General features: G+C 29.8%; 1 protein-coding gene across 1 annotated transcript in view; it reads left to right on the forward strand.

Annotated features, from left to right (window-relative positions):
- The first annotated feature begins 11803 nt into the window (after window positions 1-11803).
- The window catches only part of LOC119602636 (acid sphingomyelinase-like phosphodiesterase 3b), a 281130-nt gene continuing 265051 nt past the window's right edge, over window positions 11804-27882 (forward strand). The window contains exon 1 of the mRNA XM_037954250.1: window positions 11804-12173. The gene's annotated coding sequence lies outside the window, so the exon portion shown is untranslated. The remainder of the gene's footprint in view (window positions 12174-27882) is intronic.

Raw genomic sequence — 27882 nt, forward strand, 5'->3', positions numbered from 1 at the left:
GAAACTTTTAAACTTTAGAAAAAAATATTAGAAAATGCTAAACAGCAGTTTAAAATAAACATGAAAAAACATAATGATTATTCAAGCATTAAAAATAAAATTTATCTTGTCTTGAGCTATAAAACCTTAATATTAAATATTTTAGCTGCTATCCCAAGTACCTTTAGGAAAATCAAATTCTACGAAATTTAAATATATATATTTTTTAATTTACAATTTCTTTTATACTTACTAACATAATAATGTCTCTAAATGTAAGTGTAATTTGTAAAAACTTAATTTTGTTTAATTTTCTTTTTTTTTTAATAATTTCACTTCTTAACGTAATATTAATCTTGTATTGAAATTGTAAATTTTAACGATTGCATGTAGTTATTAAATCTATTTAAATGAAAAAAAAAAGTATTTTTATTTTATTTTAGTGATATTGAGTGTCAAACACTTTACAACTTTCGAAATCAATAATTAATAATAAAAACCTTAAAAATGAAGCAAAATATATGAAAAATAAAAGAAAACTGTTTAATATTTATTATCGTAGTTTAACATCAATGTAATTGTACACATTACTTTAAAGTGTTAATTAGTTATTACTATAAAAAAAAAAAAAATAAAAAAAATACTTCTAAATAAATTTTATTCTAAACGAAATTTTTGGAGTTTTTGTTTGTTTTTAGATTGCAAAAAATCATATTTTCGTAAAATAATAGTCTGAACTGTAGACCAACTGAGAGCCCAGCGGGGGAGCTGTGATTGGTTACACTGAGTTTTTAATACATATTGTAATTGAACTTATTTATATAGAATTTTATAATACCCATACTTTTTTCGGTATTTTAGAGTTATTTAGCTCTTAACTAAATATAGCTTCCTCATAGGTCTCTCTTTCTTGTTCTTTTTATACCCACCATCAAAAAAGATGGGGGTATATTGATTTTGTCATTCCGTTTATAACACATCGAAACATTGGTCATAGACCCACAAAAGTATGTATATTCTGGGTCTTTATTTTTAGCCATGTCCGTCCGTCCGTCTGTCTGTCTGTCTGTCTGTCTGTCTGTCTGTCTGTCTGTCTCTCTGTCTGTTGAAAGCACGATAGAGTCTGAACGGAATGAGCTAGAGGGTTGAAATTTTCCACAAATATTTTCTATAGATAAGTTTTGTTTGGTATTGAAAAACGGGCATATCTCCCTACCAAATTTTACGAGGATCGGTCTATAATTGACCATACCCCCCATATAAGGTCTCCTTCGGAAAATCACTACAACGCTCATTACTGGCTTAAAAATAAGAATATAGCGATGAAATTCCCATATTATGTCCCCTTCAATAATAGCGATGGAAGTGGACACATATGTATAAGTTTCATATGAGTCAAAATCTCTCTACTAAATTTTATGTTGCTCAATAATTGACCCTACCCCCCATTTAGATCCCGTTCAAAAAGCGACTTTAACGTTCATTGCTGGCTTAAAAGTACGAGTGTTGAGATGAAATTTTACAAAAGTAAGTTCCATACTAGCTAAAATCTAATAAACTTTTATAGGAATGTAAATCTTCCTGCCGAATTTAATGCGGAAAGTGTTGGGAACTGATATTCGATGTAAACATGTTTTATATGAACCTATATCGGTGTAAAAAATTATGAAGAATTTTATAGCCGAATATAGCACTCTTACTTCTTTTAGTTTAGCAAGTGTTAATTCTCTTCAGTTGTCCGATTAACATTTATTCGATTAAAACCGAAAAGCTAATCAAAGTCAAGAACCCAGCAAAAACTAGGTAATGGCTTATACTTACATAACCAATTACTTTTTAATGACTACTACTTACCGTCTGTATTTATTTTAAGTACTCTTATAACGACCTACATATAATCAGATACTTTATTTGGTGTTTTGCCGTTTTATTAGTACATTTTATTGAATCGAGCGCTACCCAGCAGTTCTGTCGGACAGTCCCTAATGAACTATTTAACCTACCACTTAGGGTTAGCCCTAGCCACCGAATGTCCAGGTGACTAGCTATTTTAACATGTGCTTCTCTTAAGAGGAAGTCAATCGTCATCCCATAGATTATGAAAGGACAGACAAAAAGCTTAAGTTTGTTTTTTTAAGTGTCCACTCTCTCGCTTACAAAGGGGACAGAAAAGTGACGCTTATCTTCACCCTCGTCTACAAAAAGTACATCCGTGATGAATGATGAATTAGAGCCAACCAGGTGGTTAGACGTTAGTGGAAATCACTGTCTTTTTCGGATGCATTGACTCTTTGTCGAAATGTTGGGTAACTTCAGTTTTTCACACACACGGAAAGAAAATTGTTTTCCATGTTAAAACCATTATTTGGAAAATCCAACACTTAGGGTTAGCCTTAGCCACCGACTGTCCAGGTGACTAGCTGTTTTAACATGGACTTGTCCTACGAGGAAGTCAATTGTCACCCCATAGATTATGAAGAGACAGACAAAAAGCTTAAGTTTGTTTTTTTAAGTGTCCACTCTCTCGCTTACAAAGGTTTTTAACTCATTACTTTTCAATGTAGGTTTTTGCTGGGAATTAAGACAAAAGAGCTGTCTGTTAAAAAATTTACTATTTTTTATATAAAATACTATTTAAGATTGCTGAATATCGAGCGGCTGAATATCGGAAGACTTAAATGTCATGGTCATTGATCCACAAAAGTATACGTATGAGCCCTTTTTTCTAAAACAATCTAGCCGTGTCTGTCCATCTGTCTTTATTTTCAAAGCACGATAGAGTCCGAACGGAAAGAGTTGGTGGGTTGAAATATTTCACAAATATGTTACGAATGCCCCCATACAAGTGACCCCGTGGAAAACATTTTAAACAGTCATAACTGTTTTTATACGCGTATATACCCTGGGTTAGTGCTAATGTTTGTAACGCACAAAAATATTCGTCTTATACCTTCATGTATACAAATCGGCTTAGAATCGTTTTCTGAGTCGATTAAGCCATGTCCATCCGTTTGGCTAGTTGGCTGTCTATAAAAACCTTGTGCGCAAGGTACAGAACGCAATTTTTGTTTGCCCAAGGACGAAGCCTATTGAATAGAACAGGCCATAAAACAGAAACCCCACGAGCTCATTATTATGTTAAATATGCCAGTATCTTGCTAAAAAGCGACACAACTAAGTTTTGTATAAGTTTTGATACACAAAGTTCCCTTCAGAAAATGACTTGAATGTCAGCACTAATAAATATTATAAAAATGAGGAATTACGTGTCAAGTGACTCAACTCAAAACAATTGTTTTGGATGAAATTTGCACCAAGGTTAGTACTATTGGATAGTAGACCAGACACAAATTTTTAGCTCTATCGGTCAAGAACTGCTTCAAATGAGTGTAACTTTTCACCTATTGGTCCTAACAAAAATTATCCAAAGTAGTTAAGATAGCTATTTCTTCACTGTTTCCAAAAAAACAATTGTAAAAATTTTCAAAGTCGCTTAATGGGATGTGAGTGGGATATCTATCACAAAAAATATTTTTTAACTCGAAAATAAGATTTTTTCAATACTTGGTAACTTTTCCCCCAATATTTTGCTCAAAAATAAATCTATTCACAAAATTTTATCGCTTCATGTGTATTTGTCACTAGCCCCATATAAAGCCCCTTTCTGAAAATTGGTTTTTCGTCCATAAATTGCTTCAATGTATCGGTAACAAGGTTATATTCAATATAAATGCTTTATTATAAAAAATAAATCACATTTAATACTCATAACTGGTGTAGGGTATCATATGGTGAGCCACGCTATACTTTCTTACTTAAAATTCAAGTATATCGATGAAATTTGACACGAACAAGTTTAATTGTTCCTACCTTCCTCTTCACGAAATGGCTTTAGAGCTCATTACTAGCTTAAAAATACGAGTAGAGCCGAAAACTCTCTAACAACTTATATAACGGTCGGTTCATTATTGACCATACCCCCTATATAAGGTTCCCTTCAGAAAAGGATTTTAAAGCTCATTAATGGCAACACTAATCGAAATCTATCTTACAAATTTTATGATCCCTATGCGAAAGTTTCTTCTTCAAAAATTTGTAGGATAATTTGATCTAATTCAGTTGTAAAACACATAATTTATTTAGAACCTAAAATATTGTTTAAAAAATCTTTATTTTTATTGTGCACCCTGTTGTATATTCATATTTCAAATCAGATATTAAAACTAACGTCTTACACTTCGTTATCGACCTTAAATTGTAACCGTTAGTTTAAATACACAACATTCGCCTTACAACGCATGCTTTAAAAAATAACGGTTTTAACAACTCTTTTAACTTACACGTTCTTACTCTCTGCCCTTAACTCAAGCACTCAGTTTGTGTCCCAAAAAGCTTCACTATTGAGTGAAATATTTAGCCTACATTTCTACCATGATTTTTTTTTTTGCATTTTTATATGTATGTGTATCGGTGTATGTTTTTTGTACTACTATTTCCACATAGCCGAAGGACATTTACTTCGTGTATCATATGATGTGTTTGTTGGTGTTGTTGTTGATGATGATGAGCAGAGCATAAGAAACAAAAACAATGAAATAGTCAACATTTGTTCGTGAAAAGCTCAAACCTAAAGGCATACGCTTAATAGTAGAGTACTTAACATAATGAAAGGTGAAATTCTAAAATCAGTATAAATCGTGTCGCTTAACAGTAAAGACGGTTGAAGCTGTGCCATTCAAACTGAGAATGCTTTGATTAACGTTTAAAAAAAATATGTAAAAAAAAAAAATTATTAAATTCAAATGGAAATACAATAAAGTAGTAAAAAGAATATTTTGTTTAAAACAAAGAGAATTTGAAAAATAATTCTAAAAATTCTAATACAAAAGTGAAAAATTAAAATTATAATAAAAACCTAAAGAGAGTGTTAAATTTAACTTATAATATCGGTCGTTTATGGTCGGTTCATATTGCACTTTTATTACTCAGTTGTACTATGTCTTGTATAATAATGATACAGCAAACATTTTAGTTCGTATTGTATTTAGTCGGCCGGGCGTAGTGTTTATTAGTTGTACAAAACCGTTCGCATTTGACTTAATGTTAAAAAACATATTTCGTGTAACAACTTCGCAAAATAAAAAGAAAAAATATATATATATTGTTGTCGTAGTCCTGACGTGCTGTATTCGTATTAAATTTTTATTTTCTGTCTTGTATGTGTGTGTGTAAAATATTTTAAGTCTAAATTAAAAATTATGCAAAGAAAATTGTTGAAGTGTAAGTTTTATATAAAAAAAGAAAATACATCTTAAAACGTAAAGTTGTTTGTTTGTTATTCTAAAGTTTTCCACCCACTCTATAAGGAAATATTTATGTATCAACCAAATATCAGGCTGTATAATTCATAAATAATTGGGTCATATTATATATTAAAAAAAAAAAAATTAAATAAAAATGATAATATCGTCTGCTTGCTTTATATACCAAAAAATATGTTATTTAAATGCTAATTTTTAGTAACTATAAAAAACTTATTTGATTGATTTTTTGTTTTCTTTTCATTTTCTTATCTGTTACAGTTGTTTAAAAAAAGTTTTTTTTTATAACTACCTAACTTTTTTTTGACACAATTTGTCAATGCCTTTGCAAAAGCAACTGACCACTACAAAGTTAACAAACAATTGAAGTGTATCATTGTTTTCGTTTTACCCCTCCTGTATGAAATCCAAAGGGACGAACCTCTTGTCTAAAAGCCAAAGCCAGTGTATACATTCACGTTGACAGAAACAGAAAACAAACTATGACAAACGATTGGCAAGTTGCTCTATAGTGCATTCAATAATATTTTGATGGATGATTGTCCTCAGCCATTTATGTATGCAGGCACGTGTCTGTTTATGTACATTTAAAACTCTTCTCTTTCTCCTAAAAACACTCAGACACACGCTACACATTTTATATGCATTAAGAAAAAAAAAAAAAAAAAAAAAAAAATGTCCTTAACAGTTGCCTTAAAGTATGCTATCTTGTTAAACTTAAAGTTTATTTGTTGTTTATTTTACTAGTTTACGTTTATAAGGAGGTTTTTTTACAAATGTGTCAAACTTTTATGATTTATGTAAAACTATTGTGCTATTAGAACCATACTTTAAGTGGGAAATAATATAGAATTCACCTTAACTTATGCAGCTATAGGAAATCATCACATTTTGGAAAATACTTAATAGAAATCTAAATCTCTTCGATTTGGCAAAATGTTCTTTTTTCTTTTTTTCTAAATAAAATTTGATATTTTGTTCAGTTTTTTGTTATAAATTCGAATTTTTGAAATTTCGTTTTTAAAACAACAGTAATGTATCAACAAGTATATAAAAGTTAAAACCTTGAGCAGGATGTGTTTAAGACAAATTTCATGATAATTCTTAATTTTTTCTTAAAACTGCTAAAAAAGAAATTAAGATTAGCCCCCGTATTTATAAAGATATTAATGGTTTACTAAGCACAATTTCCATATAAAATTCCTACAATAAACCACCAAAAATCATATAAATCATTTATGAATACAGGAGTAGTAAAAATAAACATGAGAATTTAACAAATTTTATTTTAAATGTCGAAAAATTTTGTAGATTATTGTCCATATATTTTCTATTTAATAAAATCTGAACACGAAAAAAATATATAAATTATAAATTTAAAAGCAGTTTTACAGTTTACTCTTGTCTCTTAGTAAGAACTCGATTAGTTTTCTAACCGGTATAATTACTGGGCACTGTATGATTGGACATATGTATGTCGGAACGTATGGGCTATCCACGAAGAAGTGGAGTCGGTACAAGACCTTCCACAGACTACTCTATCTTGGTAGATCTTTTTTCCATGATCTGGACTGTCTCAGAGATGCGTCACTAGTAAACACCGGCTGGTTTTTACGGAGACCGAACCAAGTAGTCAACGAAATTAGGAAGGGAAATCATTCTCTCATATTAGGGAATGGCAATTCTAAGGGTATCACAATAGGCCACAAGGCCTCCGAGTGTACTCGCTTACTAGCGAGCAACCCACGTAACTAAAAATTGAACATGAGTTTTCTTACTTTTTTAAAAAACTTAAGTGACATTTCAATTTTTTGGAAATTCCTTTCTAACCGAAAATTTACGATAAATTACAGAAATTTATAGAAAATTTCGTAAAATTCTTTGTTAATAGCATGATTTCTTTAATTTTTTTAATATAACATTTTGTTATTCCGTCTTAATACAGCATTTTGTCATTCCATCGAAATATATGTTATAGACCCATGATAGTATTATATTTTGTCATTCACAAGATTCTTTGCCGATATAGCCATGTCTATCCGTCTGTCGGTTGAAAACATGATAATGTTTGTTTGATATTGAAAATGAACAAAATTATTTCGGATTTGACCCTATCCACTAGAAAATGATTTTAATGTTCAAATCTTTCTTAATAAACATCAAGGTATTTAAGGTGAATTTCGAATAGGTTTTTATATGTTCAAATCCCTCTGCCAATTTTCATTACCATAGATTCATAAATGATCCTACTGCCATACAACTTCTTTTAAAAAATTTAACTTTATTGCTAAATAATCTTTTGAAAATTAACTAATCTTCTGAATTGTGTTTAATCCATAACTAACTCAAGCCTTTATTAATGGTACTCTTCTAATATTCTAATGCTTTTATGGTGGTTATATAAATAAGAATCTATTATAACACTCTTACTTGTGTCAAATAAATAATAATAATAAATTTTCTTTTAAAAAATCAGTAATAAAATCAAAAAATGTATAAAGAAAATATTTTCGATAAATTTTTATATAAATTTTATTTATTTTATTTTCCAGAAATTTTTCTTTTTAACAATTTTGTAAAATTTTGTGTTTAAAATGATTAAGGGAACAAATAGTTTATATGAAGTAAGAGCAACAAGTATGAGTGCCACGAGTATTTACAAAGAAAGTAGGACTCATATTAAAGTTTTTTTGTCAATTGCATTTTAATCATATAAAGCTTAATTTCACTTTTTTTTTAATTTTCCAAATGATTTGATTTTATTCTAATTGCAAAGTTAGTGTATACGTAATATTATTAAAATATATATTAATCATACGCCCATATGGTCTACGCAAAAATACATTATGAAAATAAAGTTGGTTTTATTGAATATGATTTTTTTAATCTTTAAATCTTTAAATCTAATATTTGTCCAATTCACTATCGATGTCGTATCGTTGTATGTCATAGAGAATTTTAAAATAAAATTTTTTGAAACAAAAACAAATCAACAATAATATAAATTACGACTTACTACGATACAACCATGCAACAACGATTAAGAATTGAACAATTATTAATCTTAATTCCGAAATATTTAAACTATAAAGTGATAAACATTGATTACCTAAAGGAGGATTTATATTTAAGGTAGAGGGTCAATAAATTCTGTAACATAAATATTGGTGGAGAGATTTACGTTTATATGTAAGTCATTTGTGCAAAATTCTTCCTGTTATTTGTGTTTCTTAGTGAACTATGGAAGTTTAAGTAAATTTCGAAAGAAGGATTTGTTTGGTGAGTAGGTAGCGTAGTAGTCCAATCTAAGACATAAAATATTGATAATATATTAAAAAATATTTAAAAGTCTTAATTTTTTTTGGAAAGACTGTTTTGTAATACATTTTACGTAGAATTCTCATTAGCAATTTCAAATTGTAAATTTTGTAGATCTTTTATAGTATGTTTGAATAACAAATTTAAATAAAAATGTTTCAAATACATATCCTTTTCATAGTTAACATTTTCCTACCTATTTATATATCCACCATGTCTGAACTCTTTTAAAAATCTGCTACTCTTACACTCTCTATATGTTTCAAAGTGAATTGATAGACACTTTGATTAACGAAAAAATTTTTAAAACACACACTCACACAGAAACGCTTATGTATACATCAAAAAATAAAAAGAAAAAAAAATACCAAAAAGTGGATCATACAAAAGAATGATGATGATGGGCAACTGACTGTATCAAAACGGATTTTACTGTACGGTAAAATAAAAAAAGAAAGCACTAACTGAAAAAAAACGACAAACGGTAAAAAAGAAAACAATACAACACACATTCATAGGGACAAAGAGCAACAATTATAAAACACACATACGAACAACTACATACATATGTACGTTCATATATTGAACATATTTACTTACTTACATGCTGATATATAATTGTACAAGTATGTATGTATGCTATGGAATAAATGTATCAATGTACTTTGAAACAAATTGTCTGTTGGATTTCGATTGTATCGAAACATTACCAACTGTGATAGTGGTAGCAGTAGTAGCACCAGCAATAGCAGTAACATGTAAGAGCTTAAATATGTACATATTAATGTTGCAATTGTTCTAAAAAAAGTAAAACGAAACATATAATGGTCCACACTATGTACAATGTACATATGTATGTACATATACGGATTATTCCAGCGAATTACTGCATAAAAACATTTTATGTTATTTGTTTTTAATGAACTTTTGCAGGGTTCGACTACCTTACATTAGCTTTTAGTAGGCGATTCTATTTTTACAAACTACAACATTTTAAATAATCATGCTGACCTTTTAATTGCTAAAATTATTTGTTAGCAAATATCAAAACATTTATAAATATATTATAAAACAATAATAACAACATTCAAATATATTCTATAAAAAGACAATTTCTCAAAATATTGTGCAATAGAAAACTTTTGAAAATTTTTTTTTTTTTTAAATTTATCAAAATATTCCATTAACATTTAAAAACAAAAAGAAAATTTGTCGAATATTTGCTATAAAAAAGTTTATCGAATATTTCCTATAGAAAGTAAAAATATAAAATTTATCGAAAATATTCTATAAATAAGAAAAATAATCGAAAATATTTAATAAATAAGAAAATGAATAGATTTTTTTATAAAAAAAAAAGTTATTGAAATTTTTTTATAAAAAAGAAAAGTTATTGATTTTTTTTTATAAAAAAGAAAATTTATTGAAATTTTTTTATAAAAAAAGATAATTTATTGATAATTTTCTATTAGAAAAACATTTCCTATAAGAAGAAAATTTATAAAAAATTTTCTATAAGAAAAGAAAATTTTCTATAAAAAAAAATTTTCTATAAAAAAAATTTATTGAAAATTTTATATAAAAAAAATTGATTGATTTCTTCTATAAGAAGAAAAATTATAGAAAATTTTCTATAAGAAGAAAAATCATAGAAAATTTTCTATAAAAGAAAAATTATAGAAACTTTTCTATAAGAAGAAAATTTATCGAAAATTTTCTATAAGAAGAAAATTTATCGAAAATTTTCTATAAAAAGAAAATTTATCGAAAATTTTCTATAAAAAGAAAATTTATCGAAAATTTTCTCTAAGAAGAAAATTTATCGAAAATTTTCTATAAGAAGAAAATTTATCGAAAATTTTGTATAAAAAGAAAATGTATCTGTCTATAAGAAGAAAATTTGTCGAAAATTTTCTGTAAGAAGAAAATTTATCGAAAATTTTCTGTAAGAAGAAAATTTATCGAAAATTATATAAAAATGTATTGAAAATTTTCTGTAAAAGGAAAATTTATTGAAAATTTTCTATAGAAAGAAAATTTATTGAAAATTTTCTATAGAAAGAAAATTTATTAAAAATTTTCTATAGAAAGAAAATTTATTGAGAATTTTCTATAGAAAGAAAATTTATTGAGATTTTCTATAGAAAGAAAATTTATTGAGAATTTTCTATAGAAAGAAAATTTATTGAGAATTTTCTATAGAAAGAAAATTTATTGAAAGTTTTCTACAGAAAGAAAATTTATCGAAAGTTTGCTACAGAAAGAAAATTTATCGAAAATTTTCTACAGAAAGAAAATTTATCGAAAATTTTCTATAAGAAGAAAATTTATCGAAAATTTTCTATAAGAAGAAAATTTATCGAAAATTTTCTAAAAGAAGAAAATTTATCAAAAATTTTCTATAAGAAGAAAACATTTTGTAAAAAAAAATTATCGAAAATTTTCTCTAGAAAAAAGTTTTATTAAAAATAAATACAAGCATTTTTACCGAAAGGTTTACTTTTATCACATTAAATCCTGCACCATTAACGGCCTATATATTAGACTCATTTAGTTTATTTGGTCACTTCTTTGACTTAAGAATACAGCTATTTCAGCTCTTCATAGAAAGAAAAACAAATATATTTTTTGGAAAAACCTATATATAGCCCATATGTAATAAATATAATTATTTTTTTAAAGTTGCTAAAAATACTGAATATTTTCTGAATAAAAAATTCACTGAAAATTTGCTTTGGATGGAGAATTTACTGAAAATGTTTCTTTAATTAAACATGTATAGAAATTTAAGAGCAAAATAACTTGTCAAATTTCCAAAGAATTGGTACGGACAATTTCTGTTCCTATACAAAATAACAAATTTAAATACATATGTATATATGTATGAATGTATACACGATTTTATGGCTGACTGTTTTTTATGCAATAACAGTGGAAAAGAATATATCGGTGCGTATGAATAATATAACATTACTCATACTCAACCAGGCAAAGATAGAAATATAGTAGTTGCATACTTTTAGGCATAAAGTAAAAAAATTCAATACTTTTTATTATGTCTTTTTACAATCAATATAGGTATGCGTTACATTTTATTTTTTTAGTTTTTAAATTTGTCAAAGAAAAAATAAATGCAAATATAAAATGTTGCATTGCTAACGGTATTGTTGTTGTTGTTGTTATCATCGTCATCGTTGTACTCGGCGTTATTGCATACACATTTTATTCGCATGTTGTTGCTGTTCGTTGCTGTTTTTTTTTCTTTGGCATAAATAAATGTGCCCCTATGGAAATCAAAGTGTACGTTATAGCTTAATTGGAAAAAATTGTGAAAAAAAAAATTAAATCTACAAATATACAAGACCAACAGAAATTTATATACAAATGTATGACGGAAAAACAAAAATAAACATATACACATATGATTACACATATAAAAAAGGAATTGTAAACAGCGTTAAAATAGGAGCTCATGTGAATATTTAAATTTTACAAAAAGAAACGTGCGGCTATTCAATATATTACAGATGTTAAATGGATGGCAAATTTTTATATGTAAGTATTTTTGAAAAAATATATGAATATATATTAATACATAAAAATAATATGCATACACACATAAAACTACAACTTAAATTTATACAATTAAGTTGTGGAATTAATTTGTATTACTTTTTTGTTTGAGTTTTGTTAGGTTTTTTGTGAATAACATGTTTTTTCAGAAGAATAATTAACGTACATATATTTTTTAATAAATTTTTATTATTTTTTGTCACTAATAAATTTGACTCAATTTAACAGATATTTAATTAAAATAAACAATAACAGCCAGGCTATAATTTAAATAAAACGAAGTCTTTAATAATAGAGTGTGGCTTGGTGCAATTTTATCAAAACTTACTCGATTTATTTCGAGTTTTTTTCAGAGATCTTACTATACGAGTTGTTATAGATGGGATCTCATCAAACGAGTTCAAAATTAATTCAGGGGTACCGCAAGGCTCCGTTCTTTCCCCTACCCTGTTTCTTATCTTCCTAAATAACCTTTTATGTCAAACTTTCAACTCTATCTACTCTTTTGCCGATGACATCAATATCTGCCATTCTTATTCATTCAATTATAAGCCAAGCCCTTTAGAGTTTTTGGCACTTAGGTGCAATGTGAATGAATCGCTCAATCACGACTTGATAAAAATCTCTGAATGGGGTCGTGTTAACAGATTCGATTTTAACTCCCACAAGACTCAATGTTGCTTTTCAAACACATAAACGCATGGCAGATAATGTTGGTCCATCTATATTTGCGGTAGTACATGGGTGGTGTAAATATTAAGGAATCGGAAATTCTTGATGTTCTTCGCATGAAAATACAGTGCGATGTCCGATGGACTAAACACATTTTTTAAGTGTCGAAAGAAGCATTCAAGTACTTCACTCCATCTGATCTCCTTACTATTATATCCGACCGAAAATGGAATACAACTCTCATATATGGGCCGGAGCTTCGAAGTATATGGAACTACTAGACCGCGTACAAGAGAGGGCGAAGGTACTTGTCGGTGACAGTAGGGTATCCAACAGTACGGTATCACTGTTCTATTGATACTATAATGAATGTGTAGATGTGTTCTTCTGAAATTAGGGAACTCCTTTCCGATACCCGTATATTTTTACGCAGCACATGACTCTCATTAAGTATACACCCATTTGTAGTCGATTGGCCAGTGGACTGCACAACACATTACAGGAAGGATTCATTCTTCTGCCGAACTGTTCGCATGTGGAACAAACTTCCTGCAGAAGTATTACCCGCCACTTTCGATGTGAAAAGGTTTAAATCAAATGTTCACAAACACTACTCCCTCTATCCTCCATCACACAACCTATTTTCCTAGTTCCAGCACAATACAGTGCATGAGTAGGTCTCATACCCTGAGTGCTGGACCAAGAAAAACAAATTTAGAAAAATACAAAATACATCTCGCTTTCCTTTCATTTGGAATCCTCGAATTTTGGATTTGACTCCTCAATGTTATCAGTAGTGGTTACTGATGCTGTGTTCCTAGGTTTTTTAGTGACATTTTCGCGGTTTGTTGTAACGGCCCTTCCAATCGGCACCTTCCCAGCTTTAGAGGCGAAGGAAGCCCTACCTTTATTCTTGGCAATACTAGCCATTTTTGTCGATACCTATTACAAATAAAGTTCCCTCAGGTTCTTCTTTCTTATAAAAGACTTTCCATTTTTGCACGGCCAGCTCAGCATTTTGACCTCCAAGAATTTCCAATAAACGTTCATTAGCCAGTTTACTGTCCGATCCTTTTATGTAGGCAGTTGAATTTAAGAGTACTGGAAGTTCACTATACTTTGCCTGTCCCAGGGAGAAAGGATACTTTCCAGCAAGTATCCTTTGTGCTAACACATTGGTGAGATGCCAACCTCATCAACATCTCGCCAATGCTGACGCTCTCTATTGGTTGTTTGCCCTTTGAGGCGATTGCGTGTTTCACTATTTTATTGTTCACAAGATCTTCTACCTTATTCTGCTGGTCTATTGGAATTTTGCCTGATCGTCCCGGTGTCTTCCTCTGGCATCTTTGGCGTAAGATGTTGGCTCATTTCCTTTTCCACCGTCTAGCTTCGCCTTCCTCGTTTTTTCGGGTCTTCTTTTGAGATACCCTTCCTTCGAGGTTGGTTTCGCCAATGCGTTCGTCTTCGAAATATCTGGCTTGCCGTTGTCAAACTTACTCGCAGGATTCTGACTTGAGGTTCCTTTGAGTGAAGTGTGATTTGGCTTCGACTACGTATTAGAAGACGGGGAGCACTTTTTCTTCTTAGGTTTATTCTCAGTTGTCAACTCCTCGGTAGACCTTATCCTCTTTGCCTCAGATCTTGTGAGAGAGTCCAATTTTTCCTTAGGAGTGTCGTGGAATTGACTAACTATGATATCCTGAAGCATCTTTTTCAACTTCCTCCTCTGGACTCCAGATAGTTTTTTCTTAGTATTTGCTACAATGGTATTATTACCGCATATACTTAAAATTTTTTTAATAAAAGAAAACCCTTTATCATACCAGAAGTGTCAAATTTGTGGTAAAATTGTTTAGCACTAAAAGCGTTACAGTACATCTTCAACTCCAACCAAATGGTTAACATTAGACCAAAAGTTTTGAAAAAAAAACTTTATTCCTCTTCATCACACCTAATACGTTTAGAAATATTGTTTTTAAACTTTTTTTCAAAAACAAAACTTAAACTTTATGAAAAAATTTAAATTAGACCTCAAACTTTTTTCACAACATTTCAAATATTTAAACATTTTACACAGCACATTTCAAAGGAAAACTTAGACTTTAAAATGCTTAAATAAAATCTACTGAATAAAAGAAAGTTTAAGCATATAAAAATGATTGTTAAAAAACATATGTTACAAATAAAATTTTAATACCAGCAATACCCTGGCATGACTATTAAAATATCCAGAGTTGTGGGTTAATAAAATTTATATATATTATAAAAATTTTGCAAACAGTTTAAATAGGCTGATAATGACTAGAATATAAAAAAGAATTTGTTTTAAAAAACCATAAAAATAGGCTTAAATTGATTTGTTTAACGAAAAACGAAAAAAAAAACAGTTTATTTGTATAGCCTATTTAAACTAAAAAAGTTAATAAAAAAAGTTTTGCCTAATTTAAGGAGCTGTACGTTTTTTTTGAACGGAAACATAAGTGTACATGTTTTAAAGGGTGAATGATTTGTAGAAAAGACTTAAACTTAACTTAAATCTTAGATTATAATTTAAAAGATAATTTAAATAAGTCATTATAATAACATTAGTATATATGGCATATTTTAAGGGGCTTTGTATTTTCAACAAGGTTTTAATTGTTGACTTAACCAAAGCTTAAATTATGATGTAGAGTAAAATATAAAATTTAATTTTATTACAAATTCCAACAGGTGGAGATGGTAGACATTTATGTTTATTAAAAAGTTTGTTTTTTGCTTCTAAGTTTATTAAGAACAGTAGTAAAAACGCCGGCAAAGTTTTTTAAGTGGTAATTTTTTTTTAGAAAAATTTTAATTGGTTTCATTGCATAATAAATATTTCTAGAAATTTGAAAGAGACTTTTAAACCAATTAAATTTGTAAATTAGTTTTAGACAATTTTCACGTCATATATTAAAAAATTATACATTAACCGACTCAGAAAGATGGGTGTAGGAGGGTATTACAAACATCAATACAAACCCAATATACCTTCCAGAAATAATGGTCCTACACTTAAAAGTACACCAATCGCCTCAGAACAACTTTCTGATTCTTTTAAGCTACATATGTATGTATGTCCGTCTGTCCATCCCTCTTTCTGTCCGTATGTGTGTCTATGTAAGCTTTGTGTGCACGTTACATGTCCCAATCTTTATGGTATTGAAAATGTCTGAAATCAGTCCATTATTTCACCTAGTCCCCATACAACCGTACTCCTCTAAATGAGGCTTTTGAGCTCATAATTATGTTAAATGTTCTAGTATCACTACAAAAATCGGAACAACTTAGTTTTGTATAAGTCTAAATGTTACTGCCAATTTTTGTAATGATCAGGCCTTATTTCACCTTAGTCCCATACAAAGTCCCCTTCAGAAAATTACTTAAAGGTCAATTATTCACTTCTAAACGTTAGTATCACGATAAAATTCTGCATAAATAACTTTAACCTTATACCAATATCTATAAGGATAGGGTCATATTTACCCTTGGCCCCATATAACCCATCTCTTAGAAAATAATTTTTTTCAACGAATTTTTAAAATATTTCGGAATTAAGGCAAAAAACTACTTAAAAGGTTTATTATTTAAAATAATCCAAATTTTTTTGCATACTACTCACTGGTGTAGGGTATCATATGATTGGACATGCCCTACTAGAGAATATTATGAAGCCAATTTTCATAATTCGACCATAGAAATCAGAAAAAAGTGTAACGGGATTAACCGTCTTTTTAATGATTTCTAAATTGAAATGAAAATTTTAATAAAAAGTAGAAAAAATTGCAAACGTTTCTAAAATGTTCAAATCGTGAAAGAGTTTCGATTTCATACAATTACACTTGATGTACAAATAATCACAAGATGCTAGACTAAAATTCACTTTTTGATCTAATGGAGAATTTTTTATTTTTAATCAAAAACCCTGAATTTGGTTTCAAAAAATGTAAATCATTTCTCTGTAAGAATTTCGGATACATTTCCTCTTCATTTGAAACCATGTATTTCATGTGTGTGTGTTTGTTATTTTATTCAATTATTTCGTTATATTATATAAAAATAATACTTTTGTGAAAATTAATCCATTGTTATGTTAAGAAGAAAAATCTTATCTTTATATTATTGAGCGTAGGAGTATACTTAGCCAATTACGTTATATCACAATCTTATTAAATTAAATAAGCTATATGTACATATGATTGTTGAGTATTATTTTTTGACACACATGAAATTATCTACCAGGCATATAAATATAATATAATTCACCCTAAAAACAATCAAACATATTCTGTAGAAATGTAATTCAGGTTTTAGAATTAGAGTCATTTTATGTTATGTAAGTATAAATGCTAAATAGTCTAGAATATAACTATTATGCTAAATTTTAGTTTCGCACCTCACAACGAACTTCATACCAATAATAATAGACATTTTGAAAACAGATAAAACTAAATGAACGACTTTTGAATGGTACATAGTCTGAGTTATAACAGTATTGTCATATATGTATAAGCAATATGATTCTATAAATATTTACATAATAGATACATATGCATATGTATGTATGTAAATATCCGTTTTTAAGAAAAATGTATTTGAATTAACAACAAATTGTTTATAAATCAAATAAATACTAAAATACTTAAGTATTTTAAGGAAACAATTCAATAAATATTTATACTTAATTATTAAAATTATATAAAAATGTCATTTATAAGAGTTTCTATGACATTTATTAAGACATCTCAATATAAATTAAATTTAATATTTTTCCTAATAATTTAAATTTTAAGATTCAACTTTTGTTAATTGCTGTTTTTATTTTATTCAGAGAAAAGTGTAGAATGAAAATATTTTGATAAACAAAATTTTTGTAAAACTTTTGTAGAATATATTTTTAATATTATCAAAATATTTTACATAGGGTCTACAAAAATATAAATTTGTTTATTCTTAAAAAAGTCTTTAATATGAAACAAGTAAGAATATATAGTCCGACCTTCAAGTCATTTTCAGAAGGGATTTTGTATGGAGGCTAGGGTCAAATGAGGCCCGATCATTATGAAACATTGACATTCAGACGTGCTAATTTTTGTAGAACTTCTAGAACATTTTATATAATTATGAGCACAATCGACTGATTTCAATCATCTTCAATAACGTTCGTCCTTGGGCCGAAAGGGATGTACGTGCAAAATTTCATCAAAGTATCTTGAAAATTGCGACTTGTAGCATGCGCACTAGGTTTACATGGACACACATACGGACTGACGGATGGATTATTGTTAACCAGCTATGCCCAGTGTGCTTTGCTACCCTAAAGTCAATATGAATAAAAAACCCACTTTAGTACTATAATTGCAGATTCTATATATTTAATTCATATGGGAGGTGCCAAAACCCTATTGAAAGTCCGCCAATTTATTACCCAAATATTCACATTAATGTAAGAGTTCTTCAGTGCAGATTTGAGGATTCTAGCTCTAATAGGTTCTCAGATATACGAATTGCTAGGCCTCCCTAATAAAAGTCCGCCCATTTTTCTCCCAAATGTTCAAATGGATGCTAAAGTTCTTCGTGCAAAATTAGAGATTATGACTCTAATAATTTCCCAGAAAACGAATTGTTGTGTATAATTTATATGGGAGGTGTCATGCCCCCTATTGCTAGTGCGCCAATTTATTACCCAAATGTTCATACGTATGCAAAAGTTGTTCCTCCAAAATTTAAGGATTTTAGTTTTAATAGTTTTTCAGATATACGAATTTTTGTATTTAATTCATATGATATATTCCAAACCCCCTAATGAAAGTCCCCCCTTTTTCCCCCCATATGATCCTATTCTTATAAATTTTGGTAGAGGGAAGGGGACTTAGTATGGCAGATGAGGACCGATCATTACGAAAATCAGCAATATCATTAAGAATTATATAAAACAGAGTTTTGTCGATTTTTGGAGTGATAATCGGAGCTTAATCGACTCAGAAAGTGATTCTGAGCCGATTGGTATACTTTAAGGTGGGGGTGTTACAAACATCAGCACAAACGCGGGTATAAAAACTGATTAATGAGCTAATTCCAGAATAACACAATTATCACACAATTATGTTTACCTAAAATATTTTTCTTTCGATTCTTTAAATTTTAAAATTTTCCATTTATGTATAAATTATATTGCAAATTTATAACGTACATATTTAAAAAGCAATTCCAGGGAGAGTAACTTGAAAATTTGCAAATTTTTTGTTTCAGTCTAATGCACATACACATAGAAAATACATACAATACCTATACTATTCTTAGCAAATATGCCAAATTTAGGACAAACACATTTCGATGTCCCAAATATGCATGAAAACATTTACATACACATTCTATAAATACACATTTATACATACAAGAATATTTAAAGGAAACAAGTGTATGTAAAACAAAAACAATTCTAAACAGTTCCTAAACATTATATGTTTGAGTGTATGTGTGTGTGTAACATGTATGTTTGTGTATCTACGTGTATTCAAATACTAACATGTGTTTGTATAAATTAAACATGAAAACCACATATTTTAGATATTTTGTTATATATTTTTTCTACTATTTTTTCAACTTAAGATGTAGGGAATGAAAAAAAAAACATATTTATAATACATATTACTTATATATTGTTTAAATGTTGTCGTCTCATGTATTTATTTGTTTTATAACAAAAATATACATATTTCATATAATTTCTAAATTTGTTTCTGTTAGTATGTATTTGTATTTGTCTATATGTACATATTTATATGAGAATGAACATGTTTCTAAGTACATTTATAAACATGCACATCTGAGACATATTACATGATTTATCTTTTGTTAATATTTCTAATATATAGACTAAAAAATAATAAAATATATACTTTTGTTGTTTGTATGTATTTCTTGTTTTTTGCCCTTTGTTACAGATATACTAAATTTGAAATGTAGTAAATTTTATGTTGCAAAATTTTGCTAAACATACAAATGTTTGTATGTAACTTGTATTTACATTGTTATAAATGTCAGACATAAGTATGTGTTATATATTAGTTAGAAAAAAAATGTTAATTAACAAGTGCAAAAACATTTGGAAAATTATGGAGAATTTTTATTGGATTAAAGGTTAGTAAGTATGTATGTATGTATGTATATTAAGGTCTCCCCGTTAGTATAGAAAATAAATAAGGTACAGATTTTCCCTTCGAAATCTATGTAAATTCTAAAATATCGTTTCTCAAAAATGTTTGTCGTGGAGTTAGTATTTGCTGACTTGGGTCATGTGATGAAAAGGTATTTTTTAAGGTTTTCCATAAAAACTAAATATAACAACAACATAGAACAATAAAGCAGCATGTTGTTGCAGCATGTAATATCAAAAATTCATAATTTTTGACAATATTTTGTATTTTTTGTTTTTTTTTTTTTTTGGCATTTGTTCACATCTCCGTTATGTATTCGAATTTTCTTGATTTTAAAAAGCAAATTTCTTGAAAGTTTGATTTGAATCACGTAGATATTTAATTCAATATACCGACGGACAGACAAATAGAATGAGAGGCAGAGAGACATATAGGAGGCAGACAGACAGATAGACAGACAGACAGTACCACTTATTGAAGAGATGATCCCTTTGGGGTGCACGTGTTAGTTGTGGCTAAAAGTTGTAAAAATTGTTCACATCTCCGTTATGTATGCGAATTTTGTTGATTTTAAAAGCTAAATTTCTTGAAAGGTTGATTTGCATCTCGTAGATTTTTATTTCACTATACCGGCGAACAGACTGGGAGGCACGAATATCGAGAGTTTAACGTGAACACCTGCCATGTCGGCCTTATTTCACGGTGGTCTTTTTCATCCAATGGGTAGACTAGAGACGGTCCACCACGCGCCCTTGAATCCATCTATGAAGAAATCATGGCCGGTCCATGTACAAGCACTTTGTCCCGTTGCGAAATGACAGGCAGCATGGGATCAATCCTAATGCAAACCCCAACAAGGAATAAGCAATCACTGGTCTAAAGTCAATAGAAGGGCCGACAAACCCCAACATCAGGTGAAATCAATCTTCCGGTATACCGGAAGGTTACCAACCTTATGATGTCATAAAAATTGCATTATTTTAAATACAATCCCCATTAATAATGATCCATTCCAGTGCATTCCTTAACCCCTTAAAGCCCGCGCAACCACACTGCTGAAATGGCAACAGGACCTAGAGACGTATTTGGTAGCCCGAAATATCCAGCCAATAAATCAGGATCTCTCTGTATGTCAGATAATTTGACAAAGAATGTAGAAATTTCCAAAGTCAATTCGAACCCAATAATTACCCCGACGAGTTGAGGGAACGGACTTCCACCATATGTAGCGTAGCACGAAACAATATGAATCCCGTTGAGGTGGCAACAGCACCGATAACTTCCGTGAAGTAAAAGGTCCACTAAATTAGTACTAGTCTCCTGTCTTTCCCGATCGTTCACCAATTACATCAGTTCCATTCTCAGACCATAAAAAACGATCTACGGAATGACAGGCAGCTACCAAGGGTCAACGTGAAAATTCCCCAACTTATACTGGCGCCCTACTACGCGAAGAGTAAGAGATACTCAACGGGTTCAGGAATCCAGCATAAGTTGCTTTGTCACATCACCCAGTGACATCTGTTGAGATGGCAACAGCACCGGAGATATTTGGCATTTGGATATATCAGTCCTTAAACCAACATTCCCGCGAATTTGGGTATAAACCACAACCACTACGTGGATCCCAAAGGAATCTCAACCAATTGACCGGTCAGGACTAGGTCCTGTGGGCAACCGGCCATTCGTAGTGCCAGATTATATGGTACTCTGGTTAAACCCCATGTCAAATCATTCCAAGGAAAGGCCAAGGATACATTTGATCATCACCAGTTTATAGTCCCGACAGACTAGAGGTATTGGTAGCAACTCTATACTCCGGGATTGCAATATACCAAGATGGAGTTTCTCATCAAGGAAACGTGCCCCGGGGGGAGACTGAGACAAATGTATATACATATTCATATACACCTCTCATGACCCTCCAGGTTCATTTGACTTGCCAAACTTGACCAAATAACATAATCGATCTGCTACTACTAATTAGTTGGTTAGTATGAAAATAGGATGTATGTTATATCAGATCTTAAAAAATAAACCTAGGCCATTGATGAGACTATTGTTTACTACTTTTCGAGAATCAAACAGTAAACTCATAAATAATTTTCTATGAAACTAAACTCTTCAAAAATTTGTTCTCAACAAATAATTAATACTTTTTTGAAAATTAATATTTATAAAACAATTTTCATAAATTTCAATATTAACAAAAAATTAATCGAAAGTCTGCCGATAGTTTAAAATTCGTAAGAAACTCAACATTTAATAAAATATTTGATTAGCATATTTAAATCCCCATTACAAAGTCTACATTTTTAAAATTCAATTTCAATTCCATTACCATTCAAAATATTTATCTAACAACCATTTTTTCTATAATTTAATCCACTTTATGTAAATTATAAATAAATAATCTCTCAAGTAAATAAATTTGGCATTATAAAAAAATAGAATTGCTGCTAAAAATATTTTTTAAGTGTTAATTTACATAAATTGTTTAAATAGAAGTAAATATGTCAATACTTATATATTTTTCAACATTTTGTAAATGTACACGTTTTTCTTCCGTTTCCACTGCATAATATTTAAAATGACCCTGACCTTCTAGCTGTCTATAAAATTTTAAAATTTATTATTATTGTGAAAGAAAGAAATAAAAATAAAAATAAGGCGAAATTTTAAGATTTATTATTGCTGTAAAAAAAAGGAAAATAGCCGTAATCATTAAAATTGCAACATTTTACATAAAATTGCAAAATGATTTCTACCTTCATCCACCAACAATCAGTGGAAAAAAAAGAAAAAAAATTAAAACTTCTCCAAAGGCAACTGACTAGAGGAGAGTCTTTTGCAAACGTTCTCTACAACACAATGTTCTTTAGGTTATTTCAATGTACTTTTTTTCGTATACATTTTTTATGATTTTAGATTGTATATTTGGCGCGTTACTTTCTTTTTATTGGCATTATAATACAGAGGACGTAAATTTATACACATGTAGCAAAGGAGCAGGATATTCAATACATAGGCATGTACATACATACATGTAAAAATAAGTCTATGTGTGAGTCTGTGTTTTTTATTTCATAAGAACATTCAACCTTAAATTTAATTTCACTGTCCTGGTTTATTTCTTTTAAATTAAGTTTATATAACATTTCTTTTTTACTTTTACTTTAGCTTTTCTTACTAGCAATAAAAATAAAAATTCATATTCTTCATAAATATGAGTTTATATTTTTCAAGTACATCACACTGTTTTCAGAAAATGTGTATAGCTATTTTTGTTGTTGTTTGTTTATAATTTTAAGAAAGTCTAGGTTTTTATTTCTTTTTACTGCCAAATTATAGCTAAAGTTTTGGTAGATATTTTGTTTGGTATTTGGTTTCTTTCCACTTAAATAAAGGTTGCTAATTATATTTTTTCGCTTCTTTTGGCAATTTTTATGGATTGTGCTGTTAAAGTTGTAGACCACTTTTAAAACAATTTAAACCATATTTAGACAAAAAAAAAAAATAATAATAAATAGCTCTTTAAAACAATAAACATTAATCGAAAATATCGGTTTACATTTTACGCTATAACCCATATAAGAAATCCATGAGAAAATTACATTAACGTATATAACTGGCTTAGTGGAGTGATGAAATTTGACAAAAACAAGCTTTTCTTGAACCAAAATCCCTCCATCAAATTTCAAATCGGTACCTAAAACTCACTCCCCATATAACAACTCTTTTTGCAAATTATTATATAGACAGAAATCTTTCAAAAATAAGGATTTTAAAGAGAAATGCGTAACTATACCCTACTATAGAAGCCTAATCATTACTCTAGTTGATCGTAATGATCGAGTCTCATTGGAGGAATGATCGGGTCTCATTTGAGGAAATTACTTGAATGGTCATAATTCGCGTATAAACTCCATCATGATGAAATTTGGGACTATTTACAGTAAGTATTGGGTGCCAGGACACTGCAAAGTAAAGGGCATTGAGGTTACAGACACACTTAATAGAGGAACAAGATGCCGAAGTGCTTTACGTGGACACCTAGCTTATTTCACGGTGTTCTTTTTTACCTTTTTTACCTATAGGAAAAGCTTCTTGATGACTCACCACCGCCCCCTTGTGTATCTTATACGCAGGGGGCCATTTTTGTATATGGTTCTGCCGGTCCATGTACAAGCACTTTGCTCAAGTACTCGAGCTCTCGCTGACCATTGCTGTCCCGATGCTTAACTTCCCAGATGCAAAAACATCACTTCCGTTTACAACCCCGCCGATGGGATGGCCTCTAGATTAAGTCGGCATTATTATCTGGAGATGTATTCGGTAGACCAAAATTCAAATCCATCAAATAAGCCGAGGACTTTGTTCTTACTCACACAGAACTTACTGTGGTAAATCTGTTATGAACAGAGTAAACCCTGAACATACCTGGACAAAGGATGGAAAATTCAATGGTATCACTTGTATAAGATAGCTTTCATCCATCACCATTCAACCCAGCACACATCCGACACAGTCACTCCAGGTATACGGGCGGGGGAAGACTCCAATACCCACACATATACATTTAACACCAGCTCATTTACAATGCTTAGTCCCATAGTCACTCCTCTCTGGGGTAACTGTTGACTTCGGCAACAGCACCGAACATCTCCCGAATTATAGATTTCACTGTGCACCAGTTTTTCAACCGACATTTTCTCCCCGCTAATTCAAGTTGAAACCACAGCCAGCACGTGAACTCCGCAGGAACCTCTCCAATAACTGGAACAAAATAAAGTCCGAAACTCTGTCCTGTGGGCTACCGCTTCCCGAAGTACCTGATTATGTAGTTCTCTGGTTCGAATCCCATGTCAAATCTTTCCAACGAAAGACCGAGAATACATTTGATCATCATTAGTTTATAGTCCCGGCCGACTAAAGGTACTGACTGGTAGCACCTCTTTTCCCTGGGACCCCACACCAAAATGGGGTCGTTCATCAAAGTAACATTCCCCCGGGGAATAAAGGAATGGGTGGCAAAATCACCTATTCGTCACTATTAAAAGATTCCGATGCAGAATCAATAAAATGGACTGCAAAGTTTCTAAGGTCTTACGCCAAGAAAATAATCAATATCATACATAGAAAAGGAAATATACACGCCTGGTACCAATTGACATCAAAGTATATACATACGTACGACAACACTATGTAATGTTGAGAACGCAACGTTGTCAACATTGCAACAATTTGTTGTCGAAATCTAAATTTTGTACACATCCGTTGTCTAAATGTTAAAAGACGTGGTAAGCTCACTATTGGCAACGGCTTGTTTGTCAGTAGTGAGCTTACCACGTTTGTTAACATTTAGGCAACGGATGTGTATAAAATTTAGATTTCTACAACGAATTGTTGCAATCTTGACCATATTACATAGTGTTGTCGTACGTATGTATATACTCTGACAACGGATGGTATTGAAAAATTATAAACAGTTAGGTGTCAATTTGTTACCAGGCATGAATATTTCTTTTTACCTCTGTGTATTGAACTTCTGCAGGTTATGTGTAAATGTGAGACTGATATTGAGCTTATAATTTGACATTACCCTACAAAATAGGGGTGTGTTTTGCTAAAAAATTAAAAATTTTCGACAATATTTTCATGGATTGTTTCAAATTTCTGCTCCCATCTCCGTTATTTATTCGCCGATATTACAGATTTTAAATAGCAATCTTCTCTATTGTGGGTCTGATAGAATAATTGATGATTTAGATTCCGAAGATTTCTGGGGTCTTCAGAAAATTGATTTCAATAAACAGACGGACATAGATTGCGCTATCTATAAGGATCCATAATATATACATATATACTTTATAGATAATATTGTGTCAATTATAAACATATTTTTATACATATTTTTATATAATTATATACATATTTTTATATAAATCAATAATATGTTAAATGCTCTCATAACTAGTTAAGGCTATTATGTTGTCAGTCATCACCGACTACACTTTCTTAATTGTTTCATTTAACAACTGTTAAATGTTATCAATTTATATCAAAGGTAATAAATAATTAAAATTAGTTCATGTATATTTAACTAAAGACATGAAATAAACGCATTTATAAAAGTAATATGTTTTTAATGTAATTTCAGTTCATTAAATCACTTTTTAAGCAGTCGAGACAAAATAGTCACTTAACAATTGAAATGTCAAAGTTTATCACATATGTATTTAAGAATATAAAAAAAAAACAGTGGAACAGATTGGTTAAAAATTTCGAAAAAGTAACCTTATTATACTATTATTTTTAGGACTAACTGAAAAAACTGAAAGTAAAGTCGCACAGTGGGGCAGAATGGAAATTTTTTGGAAATAAATCTGGCATTTCTAAACGGCTGATCCGATCGGGTTAAAATTTGGCGTGAGCGTAGCCAAGGAGTATTCGAGTTTAAGTTTTGAAGATGAACCCTGCAGATGCCCCAGGGACGGCGCTGTGGCGGCTCAAAGTAGGGTACCTACGACATGTAAAATTTTTAAACTCGTGCCATTTTTTTGTTTTTCACCCAAATACAAAGATTTTTATATTTTGTGAAAGCGCTCAACGAGATCTTGAAAAAACATGCTTGGACATACTACTTATCTCTTATAATATCCGAGTTATAGGCATTTAAAAATTTAGTGATACAAAATTTACCATACCTTGGTCCGCCTTTTTTTGAATACCGGGCGTAATTTTGGACCAAATGGACTCAATTTTTTCTTGTTAGTTAGACAACAATATTTCCAATAATATACAAAAAATTTCAGATCAATATCGTTTACAGATCCAAAAATATACGTTTTTTAATTTAAAAATTCAAAAAATTTTAGATTTTTGGCGTTTTTTTGCCAAAAATGTGTCTTAACTCTTTTATTAATAAAATAAATTTTTTATTAAGAACATATAACAATTTTATAGTTTTCTAAAAGGTATCTTTACGCAGAACGCTTTGGCGTAAAAAACTTGTCCTATTTTTTGAAAATGTTGCCACTGCGTCCTTCCGAATATGACCTATTTTTTATCAAAACTTCAACTTTGGGCGACATGTTCTAAAATCCCAAAGCTGGGATCAGAAAACTGAAAGCAGTTTTGGAAACCTCAATATGTTTTCTATTTACTCCAAAAGTATTTTCCCAGCCCTGAAAGAAATGTGGACCCTATGGGCAAAAAAGTAAAAAATCCCATTTTTGGGATTTTCATTCCTATTTTTGGGAATTGCGGGATGCCCTTTGACCTTTTCAATTTTTTTTTGCATATTCTTATTTGAAATGACAAATTTAACAAGCGTTGAAAATTTCATTGAGGTTTGTTCATAAATAAAGATTTTGTCATATATTACATATTTGTTTAATTTCTAAAACTATGATTTATATCAACATTTTAATAGGATCGCAGATAGCTACAACAATTTAGTCCATATTTATCCCTTAATATAATTTTTTAGTTAGATATGGAAATTCTCGACCCTTTACAAAAAATTTCAAGCCAATATCTCAATTACATTCAAAAATATGTTCATTTAAACCTGTGTCCTTTAATTTCATCTTTTTCATATTTTAGTATTAAGTATGACAGAACATATTTAAATCTTATATTTACCTATTTTCTATTTGTTTGCTTATCCTTATAATTGAAAGGTCCTATTATGCTTAAATTTTCAAAAATTTATAACTATTTTTTACCTAAATTTTTTCGACAGATCATTTCGTTCTGTTTCGTTTATGATCATGTAGGTAAAAATGTACAGGTAATGATAATTTCGATTCATTCACTAATAAGAAATATCA

Source organism: Lucilia sericata, unplaced genomic scaffold (genome assembly GCF_015586225.1).
Source record: "Lucilia sericata isolate MDLA Ls3-8-SP2 unplaced genomic scaffold, ASM1558622v1 Contig000246F_arrow, whole genome shotgun sequence".
Classification (NCBI taxonomy): Eukaryota; Metazoa; Arthropoda; class Insecta; order Diptera; family Calliphoridae; genus Lucilia; species Lucilia sericata.